The sequence below is a fragment of the Prionailurus viverrinus genome, chromosome D3, assembly GCF_022837055.1.
Source record: "Prionailurus viverrinus isolate Anna chromosome D3, UM_Priviv_1.0, whole genome shotgun sequence".
Lineage (NCBI taxonomy): Eukaryota > Metazoa > Chordata > Mammalia > Carnivora > Felidae > Prionailurus > Prionailurus viverrinus.
The window spans coordinates 20,394,085-20,409,609 of NC_062572.1; the positions used below are offsets into that span (position 1 = coordinate 20,394,085).

The 15,525-nt window shown below is 49.0% G+C and overlaps 1 protein-coding gene, 2 long non-coding RNA genes, 1 pseudogene and 4 gene segments (V, D, J or C); 2 read left to right on the forward strand and 6 right to left on the reverse strand.

The window, feature by feature from the left end:
* LOC125148931 (immunoglobulin lambda variable 5-37-like) overlaps nt 1-15,525 on the reverse strand; it is a 1,027,427-nt gene that overhangs the window by 312,723 nt on the left and 699,179 nt on the right.
* Nucleotides 1-15,525, forward strand: part of LOC125148968 (uncharacterized) — an 863,358-nt gene that overhangs the window by 311,559 nt on the left and 536,274 nt on the right. The gene's annotated exons all lie outside the window — the stretch shown is intronic.
* The window catches only part of LOC125148944 (immunoglobulin lambda variable 5-37-like), a 657,272-nt gene that overhangs the window by 307,939 nt on the left and 333,808 nt on the right, over nt 1-15,525 (reverse strand).
* LOC125148932 (immunoglobulin lambda-1 light chain-like) overlaps nt 1-15,525 on the reverse strand; it is a 327,578-nt gene that overhangs the window by 293,437 nt on the left and 18,616 nt on the right.
* The window catches only part of LOC125148935 (immunoglobulin lambda-1 light chain-like), an 899,300-nt gene that overhangs the window by 288,572 nt on the left and 595,203 nt on the right, over nt 1-15,525 (reverse strand). The gene's annotated exons all lie outside the window — the stretch shown is intronic.
* The window catches only part of LOC125148936 (immunoglobulin lambda variable 5-37-like), a 647,249-nt pseudogene that overhangs the window by 280,039 nt on the left and 351,685 nt on the right, over nt 1-15,525 (reverse strand).
* The window catches only part of LOC125148937 (immunoglobulin lambda-1 light chain-like), a 498,673-nt gene that overhangs the window by 275,712 nt on the left and 207,436 nt on the right, over nt 1-15,525 (reverse strand).
* Nucleotides 1-15,525, forward strand: part of LOC125148973 (uncharacterized) — a 133,643-nt gene that overhangs the window by 108,604 nt on the left and 9,514 nt on the right. Inside the window, exon 3 of one of the 2 annotated variants that reach the window (XR_007145750.1) lies at nt 10,541-10,860. This is a non-coding gene — a long non-coding RNA (uncharacterized LOC125148973). The remainder of the gene's footprint in view (nt 1-10,540; nt 10,861-15,525) is intronic. The other variant, XR_007145751.1, reaches the window with a different exon arrangement.

Below are 15,525 nucleotides of genomic sequence, written 5' to 3' on the forward strand. Positions count from 1 at the left end.
GGGGTATTCTGGGACTAATGCCCCAAAGACAGAGACATGAGAACGTCCACCCAGCAGACATTTATCAGACCCAGTTGATCTGGCTCAAATTCCATCCTGGTAATTCTGCATGAACCATAGACAGGCAGTATTTAAGAGGGAACTCTTAAGCTTTTCTTGGGACAGTAAGAGAAACAAGCAGTGAAATGTGTGTGGGAAGAGCCCCTTCATCCTTTCAGGTAGGGGTTGGGTGGGGTAGAAGGTCTGATAGACCAGGACAAAATTGAAGGACCTGGTATTCAAAGCCATATCCAGGCTTATATGGAGTTTTCTCCTGGGGTGAACATTCTGGACACAGAGGGTATGGCCAGATGTAGTAAGAGGCTATTTCCAGGTAATAAGTCAAGTTCTCAAGGCAGCTGCTGGCACACTGAGGAGTGTCTGAGAGGAAGCTGCTGATATAGGAACATCTATTGCCATAGATGTACTCAGAGCCTGGGATCTTCCCAGGTCACCTGGGTATTGAAGTCACTTAGGGCAGTGGTTATTATCCCTCGCACCACCACCCCCCACCCCTTACCAACCTAAAGCCACAGGGAATCTAGGGTGCTACATGTGCCTCTGGTCCTGGCCCCTTGTCTGGGGTCACACGTGGATGACCTGTCACTGCTCTCTCCAACACCCTACAGACTGGCTGAACTGAGTAGGAATGTGGGAGAGGGGTGCACCTGATAGGGAAGGGAGGCCAGGAGCACTTCTCCAGTCCCTGAGAGGGAGAGAGAAGAGTGGAAGCTGGCAGGTGTAAGGCTCCAACAGTCACCTGCACCAGGTGAGGAAGGCCACCCAGGCTGAGAGGGGATGTAGGACAATATCAGCCAGAATGTTCCAGGTCCTGAAGGAGACAGCTTCTTCCTCTCAGTTCTGGCAGCTGCCTGTGCTGGGTGATGCTGCACTTGGCCAAGGGGCCACCTGGGCATGGGGGTGGGAGGAAGAGGTGGTGCCAGCCCATCCATTGTTACGTTGTTGAGAAATCCTAGGGTGGGAATCTCCAGATTATAATTCTGTAGAGTGATCTTTCCATGATCCTTTCACCTGAAACATCCCTGGAATTACTATTTTGGTCATAGGGATTCCCACTACAGATCACTTTTTTAGTTCATCAGGTCAATCAGTCATCAGGTCAATATTTTTGATGAAATATTCCAATTGCACTTGCCATGCTTTGGTGAGGAGAAAATGATTTTCTGTTCTGTGTCTCCCCACTCCCACAAAGGTATCGCTCTGATTCCAAATTGGAGTGGAAATATGGGAAGCTTATGCTTTTCCCTCTTAATAAATTCCTCATCTGTTGTTTTGACCTCATGAAAGTGCTCTAAAAATTAGTTTCAGCAATACAAGTCAACGATTCATGAAGGGAAATTCAATTTATGAAAAAAAATTATTCATGTCTTTGAAAAGGTCTCCCTCAGAGGGATAGCTGGGGCCTGAATGCAGATGAAGCCACCACACAGGGTCAGCCTAGAGTGGCTGTGAGGCCATGTGGGTCAGTCCTGAGCTAAGGGTCAGACCTGTCTGGTCCAGGGGATGGGATTTAGGCCAGTGGGAGGACAGTGGTGCCAGAAGAAAGTCCCCAGGTGGGATCAAAGATGGTGGCTGCACTTCCTCCACAGTTTGTGTAAAATCTAAGGAAGAAGAGCCTGGGGCATCAGGGGCCTGGTCCCCTCTTCACGAAGCCACAGGTAGCTCTTTGGGATGTGGGGAAGCCCCATGCAGAACCAGAGCTGACACAGCCCCAGCGTCCATGCAGGCTGCCTATACCCAAGGAGAAGAGGAAGTCCCACAAGAGTGTGCTGAGACAGCTGTCTCCCCTCCTGAGTGACGTGTGATTACATCTGGGGCCCGTGTGATATTTAATGACACCGTAAATCTTTACTATCAACAATAGAACTCAATTGTTTATAAACCATAAAACTCCATTACAATCCCGATAGTCAGAATAGCCCCCAACTCTGCCACTGTGCTGGGAGCAGCCAGGGAGCAGGAGTGAGGCCGCGCAGAGTGTGGACCTGGGACTAGGAGCACCGCAGGCTCACCTGGGAGCTGTTCCACATGCAGATACCTGGGCCCCACCCCGACCTGCTGCACCTGCAGCTACATCTTGTGGAGACCCCCCGCCCCCACCTGAGGGGACTGCGTGCTCACTGAGCTTCACAAGCTGGAGTCTAGGCCACTGTGGAAAATCTCACTTCCTCTGCTTATCTTCTACTTGGCCACCTGGGACGTGGGGCTTAACTGTCCTGCTCTGGTCAAGTGAGCTTGATTCAGATTCCAGATCCTGTAGTGATGTGGAAAAAATTAAAGAATAGACTATTTCACCAGCCACATGGAATGTGTGCTGTGGATGGGGTGAGACCCCAGGGAATATGGGGTGCACAGCTCTGGAGGCAGAGAGTGTGCCTTGTCTGCTTTAGGGTCCTCCTGAGAGTGAATCATCAAGAAAAATGGGAGGCACTGGCTGGGGTGATTCATGGTGACTATCATAGGGAGCTGCATTTCTAGTGCACAATTGGGGCAGGAAGAGTGTCTCTGGATTCAGAAGATCCCCTAATACTCCATGGGTCTGCATTACAGCCATAAATGCACCACAATCCAATTCAGCAGGTCTGCTAATGGACTAACTTTCCAGAATGAAGGTCTAGTCCTATCAATGGGCAGTGATGGCGACTAGCTCAGGTATTTGCTGTGGGCAGGAGATATGGGGTGAATAGTGAAGAAGGACATTATAGACACCCCTCTGAGCACAAGGTAGTCACAGAAATGAGCAGCATAGAAGCAACATGTGTTTCTTCCTAATGTTGTAGGAATGTGTTTGAATATATACTGATCATGAGTTTCTGCTTTGTTGTCCTGTCTCATCCCATTATCATCTAACATCATTGAAGTTATAGGATAACAAATCATCTAGGACAAAAATAAATATCCCAGGAGAGAAGAATGCATTTTGTATCCTCTATGGGAAAGGATGAGCATATTTGTGGTTTTACGGGATAGTTTCATCCTATCAGGCATGACAGCCAATATTCTATTTATTTGGAGGCTGTGATTTGTGGGGATGTGGGTGAATTTCATGTGGACAAGGGGGAACTTTGGTGCCTTATTTAATGTCAGCATTGACGGGCTGAAGTGTTTTTCACAGAATTGTTTTCTGTTTATGTTTTTGGGTAGGGTGGGTGTGAAGGAAGAATTCTTGTGCATGATTTCTGGAGTAGAAATGAGGCAACACCTATTTTGTGTCTCAGTCCGTGGTTGTGTATCTTCTGGTCACTTTGTAGGAGGAGGCAACTACCCCAACGTTCCTCATTCACCCGCAGGATGGATGTGACTCTCCAACTCTCTGTCAGAACCCGGAGCACCTAGTGTGTCTGCATCTTTTCTCATTGTATAAAAATACAAGAAATGGTCCGATCTGTCTGGGGATTGGACAAGCACATTGGTAATCTGGGGGAGAAACTCCAGCTCTGTGAATATAGAGTGGCTTCCTCAGGTCCGGGAGGACCCTGTCGGGGATGCTGGCCATCCTGGATTGGGTTCCTGGAAGCAGACTCTGAGATAGAGAAATGAATGTGCAGGAAATCTAGAAGGAAGAGGGAAGTCAGACTGGGCAGAAGGAGAAGTGACCCACACAGAGTGAGACATCAGATGAGGCCTCTTTCCTGCAGGGAGTTCTAAAGCTGGGACCTTCAGGACTTCTAAACCTGAGGCAGGACCTTGGGACCTTGGACTCAGGACAGCATTCAACTGAACCTCTCTGAGAAGGGGCAGATCTGGAAAGGCAGTTGTCTGAACCAAGAGCACTTCCCATTGAGAAAGACGCCTTTGAGCTGCCAGGGGCTCCAGGCAGAGGTGAGTGTATGTGTGAGCCCAGGAGAGGGACAGCACCATAGTAGGTAATGCACTTGTCTGCTCCACTCAGAATCCCCAGCTGCCATGGTGGCAGGGCTTCAGGATCTCAGCTGAGCTGGGAAATTCTGGGCTGTAATATTGGTCAGTTTGCTGAAGGAGTGCCCATGACCACCATATGGAAATGCAGGGATAATGAGCAGTGGATGGATGTTCCTGTTTGTCCTTCTACCCAGTCCCTTTGTTCCTGAACACACTCAGGCCCAGACAATCTCAGGAGCCCCTAAACAACCCTGATACACCCTCTGGAGGTACTGCCTGAAGGGCAGATGGATAAGGAGTTCTGGGGACCTTGGATCTGAGGAGCAGGTCCAGACCTGCTCACTGCTTTGTCCACAGGCCTCCAGGGCTGGAGGACAGAGTGACACAGATGAAGAAGAGGTTTGTATCTCACTTTCCCAACTGCCAGAGTTACTGTGAACATGACAGTGTCCTCCACCTGACAGTAATAGTCACCCACATCCTCAGAATGGGCCCCTTGCTGATGGTCAGCAAGGCTGTATTGCCCAAGTTGGAGCCAGAGAATTGGTCATGGATCCCTGAGGGCCAATTTCTATCACCAAATATAATCTGCAGGGGTGCCTGGCCCATCTTGTGCTGGTACCATTGAACATCTTTCCTTCCAATGTTGTTTCCCCCACAAGTGATTCTGGCCATTTGTGCCAGGGTCACAGACACTGAAGGTGACTGAGTCAGATCATAGGAAGCCACAGAACCTGCAAAAGAGTAATTAGAGGTATGTAACTTACCTTGTGCTCTGGGTATCTCCCAAAGATACACCCACCTACCTGGCCTGAGTTCCAGGGATTCTCTGGACCCTGTTTCCACCATCCTATCATTTCAGCCCCTGATGCTCATGGCCCTGGCTGGTGGATGGAGCCTTTGAACAAAGGGACCATATTCTTTTTCTCTGGGCAGGTACAGTGTCTCAGGGACACACAGAACCAGTGAGCATTTGGTGGGATTACACCCATGCAGCAGGGTCATAACCATCCTTCCCCCTACAACCAGCCCCGTGCTGAGCTCAGAGTCAGGGCCTGAATTGCTGCAGATCCCTGGGGCTGTAGTGGGTCTGAGCCTGGGTGCAGCACCTGTGCAGTGAGCCAGGAGGCCGAGGAGGAGAGGGTCCAGGCCATGGTGAGGACCCCAGAGTTCTGTCTCCTGAGCCCACTGTTGAGCCTGGCCTCCCCAAGCCTCCCCCATGCCCTCAATGGTGCCTGTGAAAATGCTCCTTCTCTGGCTAGTGGAGAGAATCTCTGTGCTTCTGGGCGGGCTTCATGGATCTGGCTCATGAGGAGCTGTGCTCACCTCTTGGCTCCCTAGGGGAGCTCTCGTCGCTCTGTGTCTGAAACAACTTAAAGCCTTGGGAAGAAGTGAGGGTGTTTCTGTAACTGTTCTCACGACACATACACTCCGATCATTTGTTTACATTTTTGTGTGTGTAGACCATGAAATATTACATCCTAACCATTTGTAAGGTTGATTTTCTGTCTGTTCTGAGAATTTTTTATATCCTGAATTGTGCAACAGAATCAAGTGGGAATATTGTCCTGAACTTGTGCTTAGTATGAGTTTATTTACTATAGGTTTCTTACTCTTTCTTGGATGTTGCTGTTCAACTCAATTTGAAAATATCTATCTTTTATTTGTGGTATTTAGACTACATTCTGAATGAGAGTAGTAATATAGTTTAGTAGATCACATCTTGCTATTTATTTTCTGAGTGTCCCATCATTTCTTTGTTACATTTTTCCTTTTAGCTCTTGTTTTTGAGTAATGGAACATTTTTAATTCTTTTAATGTTTGTTCATTTTTGAGAGAGAAAGAGAGACAGACAGAGTGCCAGCAGGGGAAGGGCAGAGAGAGAGAGAGAGGGAGACACAGAATCCAAAGCAGGCTCCAGGCTCTCTCTGTCAGCACAGAACCTGACATGGGGCTTGAACTCGTGAACCATGAGATCATGACCGGAGCTGAAGTTGGAGTTTAACCAACTGAGCCACCCAAGCGCCCACGTAATGGAACATTTTTTATGATCTATTCCATTTATCTGTTTTGGATTATTAGCCGTAACTCCTTGCTGCCTTAGTATCTGTGACCTGTCACAGTCTGCTTTCAGGCGATATTATACCATGTGACAGAGAGGATCAGAACCTTAGATCACACTTCCAGCTCGCTCTCCTCAGCATTGCCGTATGAGTGTCATCACATCAGTGTTAGCTACAGTGTGAATTCGGTTATTAGATTTGCTTGATACAATGATTTATTTTTCAAACAGATTTAAATTTTTGAAAAATGTTTTTATATATTTTTGAGAGAGAGAGAGAGAGAGAGAGAGAGACAGACAGACAGAATGTGAGCTGGGAGGGGCCCAGAGAGAGGAAGACATGGGATCAGAAGCAGGCTCCTGGCTCTGAGCTGTCAGCACAGCTGGAACTTGTCAACCATGAGATCATGACCTGAGTGAGGTTGGACACTCAACCAACTGAGCCACCCAGGAGCTCCTCAAACAGAGTTAAGTAATGCAAACAATTGGTCGTTTTATCCCTGAGTTAGCCCTTCTGACTCTTACAGTCATTTTGTAGATTCCAATTCTCTCTTGAATCACTTCCTCCTACCTGAGGGAAGTTCATTATCATTGCTTGTATTATGCATCACTTGATGATCAATTCAGTCAGTTTGGTACATCTGAAAAACTATTTTATTTCACTTTAATTATTGAAGGATATTATCCCTGAAAAAAGATTGAGGTGTTTTGTTTGATTGTTTTTTCAGTATTTTTTAAAATTTTCTTTTAATGTTTATTTATTTGAGAGAGAGAGAGAGAGAGAGAGAGAGAATGAACAGGGGAGGGGCAGAGAGAGGGTGAACGAATCCCAAGCAGGCTCCGCCTATCAGCACAGAGCCCGGCACGCCCTGGATTTCAAGAACCATGAGATCATAACCTGGGTCAAAATCCAGAGTCACATACTTAACTGACTGAGCCACCCAGGCACCCCTAGTTTTTTCAGTGTTTTAAATATGTTAATCCACTGTCCTTTTACATGCTGTTCTGGCTAATGAGGAATCTGTCAGAATCCATATCATTGTTCCCTGACCAAGTGTCTTTCCTCTCTGGTTGCTTTTAAAACTATCTCTTTTTTTTTTCTGCCTTAAACAATTTGGTATTGATAAGTGTTGTGCCTGGAGTTTCTCAAGATTTTGTAGTCTGTAGGTTTGAATTTTCATGACATTTAGAACATTTGTGGCCACAAACATCAATATTCTTTTCCACCTCCCCACCTTCACTCCCTGGGGACACAATCACATGTGTGTGCGTTGCTGAACTTTCCTACACTCAGTGCTGCTCTGCTCACTTTAGAGTTGTTTTGTGTCTTTCTTTTGCAGTGTCCTTGCTGCGTTCATGTTCAATCACTTGTCAATGTTGTGTCTGCTGCTAATCTCGACCCTTGTGTTTGTAATCTGAGACCTTGTAGGTTTCATCTCTAGTAGTTTGATTTGGGCCCCTTAATTTTCTTCTCTGTGTCCTCTTTGCATTTCTGTCATTCAGACTAGATTTGGGTTAAAGTCTGCAACATTGTCCTGACTTAAATCCACTTCTGTCCTTCCTGCAGCTTCCAGACAAACCACCCTATGGATGCGTGAGCCATGTGTCAACATCATTGTCTCTCTCTCCCACTGTCTCTGTGCATCACAGATAAATATACCCATACACATACATGACACACATTCTTTATTGGATCTGTATTCTCCAGACAAACTAAGTAATTCACCTTATTAGCTCTAACTCTTTGTTGTTAAAATGGTTTTATTTTAGTGGTCTCTTTAGGGTTCACAGTCCTCACCTGCTGCCTTATCAAAGTACATCACAGTGACATGACATCACTCACATACAGGATAAGGAAGTCCTAACATGGTCTCATCTCCCCAATTATTTTTGCTTCTCATTGTCATAGGTTTTGTTTGTACAGCTGTTGTTTTTGCTTTTGTTTTCTTTAAGCATTTGGCTTTTATAGACATTAACCAATAACATTTGTAGTATATTTATCATGTAGTTATAATTTCTGATGTTTTTTTATATCTTTGTGTAGCTGCTCATTTCCTTCTGTCACCCTTTCCTGCTGTCCAAGTGGTGTCTTTTACTGTTGCTTGTGTGAGAGTCTGCAGGTGACCAGTTCTGTGATGTTTGCAGTCTGAGAAAGGTTGTTTGTCTTCCCATTTCAATGAGATTTTTCCTGGGTAAAAACCAAAGTTGACAGGTATTTTCTATGAGGATTATGAAGACATTTCTCCCTGTTTTCTTGCTTACACAGCTGTAACAAGAAATGTGCTCCCACCATGAAGCTGGTTCCTCTGTAGGGAACACGTCTCCTCTCTGGCTGTAAGAGTGTCTGCATCACTGGTTTGTAGCAGTTTCATCACAATGTGTGCTGTGCTGTCTCTCGTGTTCCCATGCCTGAGCTTTGTTGAGTTTCTTATATGTATTAGTGTATGAATTTCACCAAATTTGAAGCCATTTTTGCTATGATTCTTCAGATGTGTTTTCAAGGCACCAGCTGGTCTCTAACTTCTTTCCCACAATTTCCAAGTCACACAAACTTAAGACTGTGGGAAGTTGTTTTACACATGCTAAAATTTTATTTACTTTTTGTAGCTTTTCCCCTCTGTATTTCATTTTGAATGCTTTCTACTGCTATGACGTCAAGTTCACTGATCTCATTTTCAGCATCCAATCTGTTGCTAACCTCATCCAGTGTTGTTGTTGTTGTTGTTGTTGTTGTTTTCTATGTCAGATAATGCTGTTTCTGTTAGGGAAGTTGTAAAGTTTTGGTCTTTGAAAAATGGCTTCTATATGTTCTTCTAACTGGTTGAGTCACATACACATCCACAGAAACCAATGAAATATATTCATAATAACTGTGTGCGTATTCTCTGCTGGTCTACCTTCTCCCATGCTACCTGGAGAGTAGAGTGGGGACTTCAGATCTGGAGACCTGGGCCAGACCCACTCATTGCTTTGTGCACAGGCCTCCTGGGGCTGCAGGAGTGTGTGACACAGAGGGGGAAGGGGTTTGTGTCTCACTCCCCGTCTGTTTGTGTCACTGTGAGCACTATCAGTGTCCCACACCTGACAGTAATAGTCACCCTTGTCCTCAGCCTGGGCCTCACTGATGGCCAGGGTGACTGTGTTCCCGGAGTTGGAGCCAGAGAATTGGTCAGGGATCCCTGAGGGCCACTTGCTATCATAATAGATAATCAGCATGGGGGCTTGGCCTGGCTTCTGCTGGTACCATTGAACACTTCTACCTCCAAAGTTGTTTCCCCCACAGGTGATCCTGGCTGTCTGTGACAGAGTCACGGACACCGAGGGGGGTGCTGAGTCAGCACATAGGAGGCCACGGAACCTGCAAGAGAGAAAAGAAAGGTGGTTTTCCGGTGCTGGGTCTCATCCCCAGGAGAACCCCACCTGCCTGGCCTGAGCTCAGGGAGTCTCTGGGTTTCCAGTTTCCCAAGTCCCATCATCTCAGCCCCTGATGCTCATGGGCCTGGCTGGTGGATGGAGCCTTTGAACATCATCTAATTTCTCCAGGCAGGTGCAGTGCCTCAGGGTCACAGAGCCAGTGGACACTTGAGGGACTGTCACTCTCCCCCACCCCTGGCCCCTCATCCTGCAGCAAGGTCATGATCATCTTTCCCACAACAGGCAGCCCCTTGCTTAGCTCAGAGTCAGGTCCTGGATTGCCCCAGATCCCTGGGGCTACGGTGAATGTGAGCCTGTGGACAGCACCTGTGCAGTGAACGAGGAGGCCGAAGAAAAGAGGACTCCAGGCCATGGTGGAGGTGAAATGATTCTGTTCCTTAAGTCGCAGGCCTCGAGGCTGGCAGGACTTACCCCAGGCCTCTTTTATCCCCTTGCTAGAGAGATGTGGTGGACATGCAAATCAGCCAGGGTGAGGAGGCTGCTCACAGGCGGGAACTCTGTGGTTTGAGAGAGGCCAGAGAGGGGAGGGACGGCCCTGCAGACCTACCCTCAGTCCGGAGATTCTGCTTCACCCTCTGATCGCATAGTCTGGGGTGCACAACTCCATTCCCCTCCGTGTCCTGACCTTACTCCTGGGCTGACCTGTCCTGGCTGAGCTCAGAAGTGGAATATTTCTGTATTTTCTGAACCCGTGGTAACATGTTTACTCTACAGACACTATAGGAGGTTTAAGTCAGTGGGGTTGCTGAGCCATATCTCTGTTGGGGAACACCAGAACCTAAATAAAATTCTTCCCTTGGCAAGTGCACATGGAATTTTAAGGCATCACTGAGGTGCTGTAAGTGTCTGTCCATGGGGTGAGGGGGAAAGGGGAAGCTTCTGAGACAGGTCATAGCCTCAGTATCCACAAGGTGCACTCAGTGTCGAGGACAGATCCAGTCCTTGGGCAAGGTGTGACAGTGACTGAGTTGAGCAGAAATGAGGTGAGTGGAGAGGCGGGAAGTACTGACCTGTGTTAGAGAAAGAGGCAAATCTACACGACACAGTTCTAAGAGACATGGATGCAGAATTTTATATCAGCATCAGAGGTGATCCTGTAGAAACCTACACCTTTTCCCTCAGGTCTCACATCCGGATGGCCAACCCTTCCTGGGTGATAGATAGAAGCCCTGATGCCAGGCTCACCCCATCTGCAGGTGCTTTGCCAGTTGATCTCTGCTGTCCCCTGGTGGCCACTCCACACTGACTCTGGGAGGCTCGGGGAACTCCTTTGTCCAGGTGATGAAGAACCCACAGCTCAGAACCTGATTCGCTGATCCCTTGACTGCTGGCTCCAGAGGAGGAATTGCTCTTTTCTCCAATGCCCTGTCAGCCTCAAGACCAGGCAGGAGGAGATCAGATTATCCATGAAAACAAGAACAGGCTCATCTGAGGAAGACAAGGTAAGGCCCATCTGAAGTATCACTGCTCATATCTCTGGGGACACGGGTGGTCATGGGTGTGGTTCTTGGGCTTAGCAGTAGGGACACAGGACCCAGCGACAACCCCTTACTGGTGCTGGCTGCTGATGCATCAAAATAGGGCCATTCCAAAGACAGAGACAGGAGAACTCTCACCCAGAAAACATTTATCAAGACCCACTTTGGTCTGACACAATCATCCTGGGAGATGATTGTGAACAAGACACAGATCTTTCTCAGAGGTTCCTTCTTGTGGTTGGAGCAGGAGAGTGGTCACAGTGGCTCTGGTGGCACAGCAGAGTCTCCAGCCCCTTCTACCTGTATCTTATCTTCATATGCATTTAGAATATACTGATGAACATGTGTGTACATACATAGCTATGTGTATCTGCTGCGTGTGTACGTAGAGTTCTCTGTGTATGAGTGTGTTCCAGGAGTTCTAGACTCTGACTGGGTCCCCAAAACATGCTTGATGGAATTCCTGTTTGGGTGGAGTCATGTAGTTCCATTTTATCACCAATGACAATGTGGGTGCAGTAACCATAATGAAATGGTCATGCAGGCAGGACCTAGGGCAGCACGTGTGCAGAGAGTAAGAAGGGGGAGCAGGAGAGGGATCCAGGCCATGGAGGAGATGCCCGAGAGCTCTGCCTCCTGAGACCCCACAACAGGGCACGGCTCTCCCAGACCCTCTTATCCTTCAAGGGCAGAGCCTGCTCAGTGGAAAAGGACCAGCCCTCATTAGCCCTCTAACCATGCCAATGGAGGTTTTGACTGAATCAGGACCCATAAAAACAGAAAATAGGGTTCCTACCCCACATTCCCACAATCACTGCCACAAACAATTCTCCAGGTGACTGTCACTATTTTAGGGCCTCCATAGAGGGTGCTGCCAAAGCTCTGCCCTGTGACATCACTGGGTCAATATTTATTTAAGCCTCTCTCCCTCTCTGTTGTGCCCAATGTCATTACAGACAGATGCAGCTCTCCCTAGGGGGGGGCAATAAATCCTTTATTCTGGGGAGAGTCTCCTATGACAGTTCAATGTCTGTCACATGGTTCTTCTTCTGGCCCATGTCTCTAGGGTTTGCTTTCTCAGCTGAGGTCAGAGGGTCCATCAAGGTCCTGAGGCTGTTAGTATTGGTAGAAATGAAAGTCACAGAGAAAGGCTGGGTTCTGCAGGAATGTTCTACACAGTTGGATGCTGAAGCTTTTGACAGTGTTCCTGGCCTGGCCTCCTCTGCAGGGCCTGGGCATGGGGCCGAGGGAGTGTCCTGGGGTATGCAGTGGGGATAACCATGGTGCAAGGTGGGCAGAGAAAGGAGAGAGCATGGAATTGAGGGGCAGAAAAGATCAGGGAGAGAGAGGGGCTGCCTGAGAGAGGGAGGGAGAAGTCTGAACATGCTGGTGGAGGTGCTGGATCAGGGACGGACCAGGCTCCTTCTCTCCCTGGAGCTCAGTCCACCATGGGCACCTGTTCTCTGGGCTCCCTCCATCTGCAACCTATCCCTCCACGCTCTCGGGGTGACCCCCACATGGGCAGGAGGTCCTGTAGGTCTGGTCCTCAGACACTACATCTCCCATCCCTGCCCACGGAGAGGTCTGTGTCTTCCCTTTGGAGTTCAATGAACTTCTTCATTTTCATTTTGTCCCTCATGTTTGGATCTGAGGACTGAGACCACCTGTGGCAGGGTGTCTATTAGATCTAGAAATCCTTGCCCAGAAGGGTAAGGATGTAAATAATCACTCAGGGCACTGGAAAATGCATTAGGAGCTAAACAGTTTGCTCCCCTGGGCAAACATTCTCATCCGGGTAAACAGACAGCTTATTAAATAAAAGTTTACTGATCAGACTGGTTTGATGACTGCCCCCTTGAGAGGGTCCACCAGTCCTATGCTGTTATGTCACAGAAGTGACCCACGTCAGGCTGCTCCTTCCTTGAAAGACCTGCCTCATGCCCCTCATGTGCACATCCTGAAACCCTGCACACACTCCCCTCACCTGCCTGAGACGTTCCTGAGACTCTGCCTGGGGGTTTTCTCCTGAGCACTAATGGACTTGGTGTGCGGGATGAAGTGGTTTTCGGGTGATCTTTTGGGAACAGGCACCTGCCTATCAGCATGCCTGTTCAGGTTGCCATGGAGAAGACAGAGCCCAGACAGGACTGAGGACTGGCTCCATCGCTGGGGTAGTGAGGGCAGGGCCAGTCTCTGTGTGGAAGGCTCTGTCCCGCTGGGTGTGCCCAGGGGGAGCTGTGTGAGCCAGGCTGGGGGAGCAGGTTTGGGTCCCCCTTCACCTGTCTGTGTCACTGTGAGTCACTGAAAACTGCTCCCACTGCCATGGTAGGTGGCAGAGTGGCAGTGAGCTTTGTCCTGGGCCTGGGCCTGGCTTATGGTCAGGATGGCCTAGTCCTTGAGTTGGAACTTGAAAATTGGTCAGGGATCCCTGAGGGCAGGTTGCTGTAATGATAGATAATTTCCAGGGGTGTCTAGCTTGGCTTCTGCTGGTGCCAGTGGACATATGTACTTCCCATGTGTTTTCCCCCACGTGTGATCCTGGCCGTCTCCTTCATAGTCACTGACAGCGAGGGGGTTGAGTCAGCTTGTAGGGGCCATGGAGCCTGTGAGAGAGAAAAGGAGAGGTGGGCTTCCAGATCTGGTCCAATCCCCAGGAGTCCCCTACCTGCCTAGCTCCAGGGATTCTCTGCAAACCCCAGGTTTGCCTCCTCTCATCAATCTCATTCCCAGAATCCCATGGGTCTGACTGGTCCATGGGGCCTTTGAACAAATTGAAAAACAAGTCTTTCTCTGCATAGAGGCAGTCTGTCTGGGCTCACACGGAGCCAGTGAGCACAGTGAGGGGATTTTACCCCTGCAGCTCCTCATCCTGCAGCAGGGTCATGAGCATCCTGCCCCACAGGCAGCCCATGCTGAGCTCCGAGTCTGGGCCATGCTTGTCCATGGCCCTGAGTTGGGGTGGGTGTGAGCTGGGTGCAGCACCCGTGCAGTGGCCAAGGAGGCTGAGGAGGAAAGGTGTCTAGAACATGATGGAAGTCTCCCGAATCTGCTCCCGAGGCCCAAGGCCGGGCAGGATTCTCTACTGGCCTCTTATCCCTTCCTGGGGAGACCTGGAGGTTATGCATCAGCCACCTCAGGGGCTGCTACTGAGGATCTTTGTGGTTTCAGAGAAGAGCTCAGCCCCAGGGGACACAAAGAGGAGGGGAGTCTTACGCAGGCTCATCCCCAGTTCAGGGGAATCTGACTCAATCTCTGGTATCATAGTCTGGGCCTGACATTTGTGTCTGACACGGGCTATCAGCACAGAGGATGGAAGGGGGAACTGTGATCACAGGGAGAACAGGTGTTTGTGGACAGTGACAGAACTTCAGTCTCGTGAGGGTTCGCTAAGTTCTTGCTGGTGGGAGACAAAGTGCCTGGACCCATATTAGAGAAATAAGCAGTGTCTCCATGAGCAGAGTCCGTCACACACATACCCTGAAATTTGTACCTGAAAGTGAAGGATGACACTGTAAGCAAATGACAAGTGACTGAAAGTCCCAGGTCCTGGTTGCTACCCCCAACTGACTATTAGAAGCCCTGATGCCCAGACCCTCCCCATCTGCAGATGGTTTTGGCAGGTGATCTCTGCTGCCCCCTGGTGGCCACTCCACTCTTGCTGCTGGAGGTGCAGGGACCTCCCTTGTGAAGTGTGTAGATTCAGAACCTACAGCTCAGGTGCTAATTCCTGCTCCATGGACTCTTGCCCCAGTGAGGAATGACCTTTCTATGCATGGCTCCTGCCTGCCTCATATTCTGGCATGAGGGGCCCAGAGTACCCATGAAAACATGAACAGGCTTATTTGGAGGAGGAGAGCACAGGTGTCAATGATGCACCCCTGCACCTGTCTCTGGCTGGTGGGAGGTCATGCAGGTGGTACTGCATCTTGGAGATGGGGTCAAGGACTCAGGAGATGGCTTCTGTTGGTGCCAACTGTGGATGCAGGGCTGATGTGTGTGGAAGGATGGTGACTGGGTACTAATGCCCCAAAGACAGAGACAGAAGAGTATCCACCCAGCAGATACTTATTTAGACCCAAATTGGTCTGGCACATATTCCATCGTGGGAATTCTGTACGAATAAGACACAGTCTGTATTGAAGAGGGAACTCTGGAGCTGCAGGGGTCGGGGTGGGGGAGTAACAAGAGGTGAGATGCGTGGGGGAATATTCCAGTGGGTGCAATAGAGGAGCGGCAGGCATGGTGGTTAGAGAATCTCAAAGAAGAGGACAACCAGAGGGACCTGGGATTCCACCTGAGTTCAGGGCCAGTGTTGATTTTCTCCTGAGGTGAGCATTCTGGGTACAGAGGCATGTGGTCAGGTGTGGTAAGAGGCCATTTTCAGGTACTAAGTCAGTTTCTCCTGGCAGTTATTGGACACATAGAGGTCTAAAGCCTTCCTAAAGCCTCAGGTAGACTAGGGTGCTACATGTGCCTCTGGTCCTGGTGCCCTGTCTGAGGTCCCACGTAGATTACCTATCACTGCTTTCTCCAACACCCCACTGCTAGCTGAGCTGAGCAGGAGCATGAAGGGGGGTGCATCTGAGAGAGAAGGGAGGCTGGGAGAGGGCATGGGTCCCCAGTCCCTGG